The 5,824-nt window shown below is 39.5% G+C and overlaps 1 protein-coding gene across 1 annotated transcript in view; it reads right to left on the reverse strand.

Moving 5' to 3' along the window:
• Positions 1–350: 350 nt before the first annotated feature.
• The window catches only part of gba2 (glucosidase, beta (bile acid) 2), a 38,803-nt gene continuing 33,329 nt past the window's right edge, over positions 351–5,824 (reverse strand). Inside the window, exon 19 of the transcript XR_006024834.1 lies at positions 351–361. The gene's annotated coding sequence lies outside the window, so the exon portion shown is untranslated. The remainder of the gene's footprint in view (positions 362–5,824) is intronic.

Below are 5,824 nucleotides of genomic sequence, written 5' to 3' on the forward strand. Positions count from 1 at the left end.
CACATACAAGGCATTTCATTGCAGAGGACTTTATTTTCAACACTTTATTTTTTATCAACACCATCAGGCCGTTTAATTAAACATTAAAAGTAAATGTTCCAATCAATGATCCAGGCAGCACGTTTTCTTCTCTCTCCTTCATTTTACAGTCTAATTTTTACTGACTAGAATGGCTCGGGGTCAAAGGTCATACGGAATCAGTTATTTTTTCTCAAATTAATTAATCGAAATTAATCAGTCTTTATTGAATCAGATGGAAATGTTTTGACAGTCACAGTCATGGTTATCATTGCAACAATCCTGCATTAGAATCTTGTTTCAATTCAGATACCTAAATCTACCGATGGCTTATTTTGTATGACTAAATTTTTCCATATTCCCTCAAAACTCACTAGAAGACATCATTTGAGGGGTCATGTTTTCTAAATGTGTCTATATTCCCTCAAAACTCACTAGAAGACATCATTTGAGGGGTCATGTTTTAAAAATACCCCCAAATCATCTGTAATGTTCACCTCGTCCTTTATGATAAGGTTTTAACGCTCAATCGGATTCGCGGTTCCTTTATCAACATATGTTGCGCACGGCGGCGCACAAACACCCAGCACTTCTTGATCAATGATTGAATGAATACAAAAACAAAAACTCAATATGTTCGTTCACCGTGTATTAACACCATAAACATTTAACAAATAATCTCCCCCTTTCAGTCAAAAACAGCTTTTAAACCACCCTCCCCTCCCACAGCCGGCTTGGTCCCTGCACCCCGACAAACAATCACAACAAACAGTTCAACAAGGACAAATAATCAGTCTCTTACAATCTCAGTCCATGTGCGGCATCCGCCTGCTTCAGAAATAAAGAAAAAAGAAAGTCTTTGCCTCACCGCAGCCTTGTTTGAGTTTACGATATTCAGGAAAATGCCCAGTCCGACGCGTTTAATCCATAAAGTGAAAAAGACGATCGCGGTTTTGATTGCGCTCCAAAAACAGTCCACGTTGTCCACCAAAAAATAGTAATCCCAAAAAATACGATTGGAAAAAAAGTAACAGCGTCTTCCCAGGTAACCTGTCCTCATTTACTCCCCCCTGTCATCTCTACCTGCGGCGCTCTTTCATTCAAAACCTTGTCAGTCTCTCTTCATTGGTCCGTCTATCAGACCAACCCCCCTCCCAGCCTACAACTTGTGTGTTTCATAAAGGGGCAGCATAACATATTTAAATACAAAGCAACATTAAAAACAAAGTCAATAACAATTCATTGCTCATGGTTTCAGCTTCTAGTTCATTTTAAAAGTGACAAATCTTTAGTTTGTGGATTTGTTACACATAAGAATCTTGTTTCAATCCATATAACCTAAACCTATTGATGGCTTATTTTATAAATGTATCCATATTCCCTCAAAACTAACTAGAAGAAATCATTTGAGGGGTCATTTTTTAAAAGAATTCTCTGGGGGAGCATACCTCCAAACCCCCCTAGAATTGCTTGACACTATAATTTAAGTACAGACTACACAGACTGTATAGTGATTACACAGAGAAAGAAATTCACATATTAAGACTAGTGTTGCACGGTGTATCGATACTAAAAAGGTATCACGATGCCTTCACACAAAAAACGATACGATTTTCGACGTTTTTAGAATCGATACTTTATTAAAATAATAACGTTCTGTGTTTGTGTGAACTGCTGCTCTCACTGCTCCTTGCACGCATCTAGGCAAGTGGGCGTGTCAAGCAGGCAGCTCTGAGTGAGTGCGCAGCCAACGTCAACATAGTTCTTTGCCGACAGTCCTCGGCCTTGTGGATAAAACAAAAGGTGAAGTAAAATCTGCAACTATTTCGGATGTTTCAATCCGTTTCAAAAGTCATTTAAAAGCAGTAGGCTACGCATGGAACTTGGCTAAACACCTCGCAGACATATCCCAACATTTTTAAAGAGTTCAAAAAACGACAGGTTAACGAATATGCTATAGAAAACACGACTACATGGTTAGTGCCAAGTTCTTCTCTTCTGTTTTAGTCTAGCCTAAGTGAAACGAGTATATGGTTCTCTGAGATAAAGCGAACCTTCCTTCATCAATGCATTTTGACGAGACATAACGAGCTGTAATCATTTTGATGAGAAATAACGAGCTGTAATCATAGGGTGCTAACGTGATGAAAGCGCAATGTTCACGCCAGAATACCATTACCATAACTTGTAAACAATCTATTTCATGTCCGGTCAGTACTACTGGTAATATTTGTCATGGCATGTAGACAATTTGCAATTTGTTTAATAATTATTGGCCAGATGTAAGATGGGATACCCGAAATGCGCTAATTAAAGCCCACGGTATATAATACCACCAAAGCGTGTTGAGTCCTAATAATAATAGCGGCTTATTGTTACGTGGTAGCAAATCATGTTATCAAAGAAATAGACGTAATGTAGGAATGCACACAGATATATTGCAACAGGTAGGCTAATGGTGTAGGCCTACAGTATCTGACGAAGACCTGAGTGGTTGGAATGTCGTACTTGTACACTGGGCGCAAAGAAGACTATCCTCACATTTTTACCTTTGCAACTGCCAAAGAAATCCCATGAACACGGGAAGGCCTAGGGTAGCCTATACTGTACATAAGATGGCCTAAAGATTAGGCCCCTCTGCATAGCATTCAGTGATTTGCATGCAGTAATTTCAACACTGACCTTGATCTAGCCTAGTTTGGCTATTTAAAGCTACTTTATTGCCAAAACAACACAATGTAAATGAACTATAACAAACAATAAAGGACTTAATCACACAAAGTAGGCCTACTATTTTACTGACTATAAAAAATGATAATTATGTAGGAAGTTTAGAACCCAGAGTTGACCTGCACACTACAAAAGTGCACCGAATTCAACACAAATGATTCAATACACTTGGAGGAGGTATGAGTCCTTTCTTTTCCAGATATCTTAGGATTTTGCCGTAGTATCGTTTCAGTATCGAGCATCGTGATATTTATGGCAGGTATCGTATCGAAGTCATAATTTTGGTATCATGACAACACTAATTAAGACCCGCATAATCCAAAACGCCAGCTACATCTCCGATTTGTCTCCCACCTCATGTAATGTACCTTAGAGAACAAAACATATTCAATGAAATCTGTAGAATTTTAAGTTTTGAATAATGTCCATGGCCCCCCTCCTGGAACTTCAAGCCACCCCTTCGCCACCCCAGGACTCAACTATACACTACCAAAAATTGAATCCAATTCTGTGGGAAACATCGTGTTTCTTACCATGTAACATCCACATTGTTCTGCCCAACTTATGCTAACCGTTTCGCTAGCTTGTAAACAAATCCATGTGCTTTATCATTACCTTTTTCCACAGTTTGAAATAGGATAATGCTCAACTTCCCCAGCAAAGGGGGAAATATAGCTAATCCTGCCAAGTTTCCCTTTAAAATGCATTAGCCTTTGTCTGGGATCTTACATTCACCATATTGTATTGTTCAAGGGTTGATTCACAATCAGGGATATAGTATTTTTAGTGTTTACTATTGTTCCTTGGGTTAACATTGTTAACGGACTGGTTAAATAAGTTACGCCATCATTTTAAAATCCTAATTAATGCTAAAATGTCACATTAATGAGTGCTTGTTTCTAGGCCTCGGCTACTTCCTGGAGGAGTGGCTTGGTAGAGCAGCGAAGAGCAGTGAAAGGCAGGGAATTATGGGAGTTTTTCTCGGTCAAGAAGGCACTGACTTCAATTATGACTCCACATTTCTACTACATAAATGACCCAATTTAAATACACATTCATCTTCCCAGCGGTGAAACATCACGTCTGTCAGTAGTGCTCACTAAAATCATTAATTAGCATTGCAAGACACTTATCTCCAGTGGAGTAACTACCCAGATAGCAAGAGGCTGGCGGACCACTGGCAGTCCAGTGGGGGCATAGCTGGCGGGCATTTTGCTCATCGGTTCTCTGGCGGTCCGCTGGCGGGTTGCAGACAAATTGTCCAATATTTTGCCACTATTGGTCTAAAATCTTTTTCATTTGTTCAGTTATACTCCATATGTACTTTTATTAACTTTTCTTAATATTCATGACAAGTTAAATTTAAAGAGATGGTGGTCCAACGGCACGGCATACCACCAGCAGTCCTCTATCTGCCAATTTGATTTTGCTATCTGGGTACCACCGGTGCACAACCCCGACATGGGCCCCCTCGCTTCAGTGCTTGGGCGCAACATCGTAATTAAGATGAAATCACGTCGGCAGTTCTTGGATATCAATATATTTTCTTGCACCATTCCTTTTTTATGAGGGATTGACAGCTATTTATACCACTCTCGTGCCCTATAACTGTTAGTCATGGTGACCCTATTTGTATATGTAATTTTTTTGCATTGTGTTTACATTCAGATGTTTCCAACATAGGCTACAATGCGAGTTAGAAGTTAAAAAATACCTGCAACTTATTACATTTCTTTATTTATTGTCAAGGAACAAGGCCTGGGAATGGGGGAAATGTGTTTATCCAATTATCTTACTTTCATGCGTGATTACATTACATTGTGAAGCTACTTCTGGATGTGTTGTAGCTTAGTTAACACTTTGCTGAATAGAAAGCCTGTAGAGTGAAATTCTAATAGGTTAGTTACAGGTTGCTTTTTTATGGAGTAAGCATATGTGAGATGCACCAAGAAAATCCAAGTGGTGGAACATTGTCAAAATTGGAATTATTTGTGCATAGGTCAATGGTCAAAAGCTGCACCTATTGCTACTCCCATTGATTATAGTGGAAGCTAATTGTTGCAGCAGACGCAATGCGAACGGAACGCCCCAGTTACGTGCCTGGTCACCTCATCCCTTAGTAATGTTTAAATGTTTCTATCTAATGTTTAAGGGCCAATCCCAATTCTCTGTTTTACCCCTTCCCCTATCCCTTCATCTTACCCCTAGCCCTTGTCCCTCGAAACCGAGTGGCAAGACATAGGGGTGAAGAATATTCCCCTTGGAAATGAGATACCACTAGCCAAACCATAAGGGAGAGCTGGATGATTGAAACACTTGAATTAACGTAATTTACAGAGATCGTACCACACTGAAAGCTAATATTTTGTCACTATCAACCTGTCTTCTGTCAAATAGGCTATAATTGCATTTTCAGCTCGGAATAAAACCGTTCAGGAATTATTTCAACAACAGCTGAACGTGCCTATGTTCGTTCGCAGCCTACCTTGGTCCGGGTGAATGAAACAGGGATGGGGGACAAAATAAACATGCAGTTTGCTATGTAAACATCCCACAACTCCTTTGATATTTTACAATAATATCCAAATGGTCGTTACTTGACATCAGAAGCAATCGCTACCTGTAATAGCCTATGTGAGGAGTCGGCAGCAGTAGGCCTATGCAGCATTCATATCAGACGAGCGGTAAAAAAGTTCAGCGAATTTAGCTGCTGTTGGACTTTACATTTCTGACATGGTATGCTGCCAATTCGCGGGGTAGACATGGAAATATGTAAAATGCGAGACATTCGCGCAAATAATGATGTGCTGTTAACATTCACAAAACAGCGATTTTTTGAAAACTTCCTCGTGAAGAACAGGACCTTCAATATATGGTCACAAGATTGAATGCAACATAAAACAATTACCATTTTAATTTTATAATCCTTATTAATGCCAACATTTCATGTCAATGAATCTCTCGGTGTGCTTATTTTTCCGGTGTGAGCGGTGTATGTTGGGTATTTCTCTTACCCCTCGGTTTCAAGTAAGCTCCCGATCTTACTTGGTTTTAAGGGGTATCTACCCCTTGCCCT

Source organism: Alosa sapidissima, chromosome 18 (genome assembly GCF_018492685.1).
Source record: "Alosa sapidissima isolate fAloSap1 chromosome 18, fAloSap1.pri, whole genome shotgun sequence".
Classification (NCBI taxonomy): Eukaryota; Metazoa; Chordata; class Actinopteri; order Clupeiformes; family Clupeidae; genus Alosa; species Alosa sapidissima.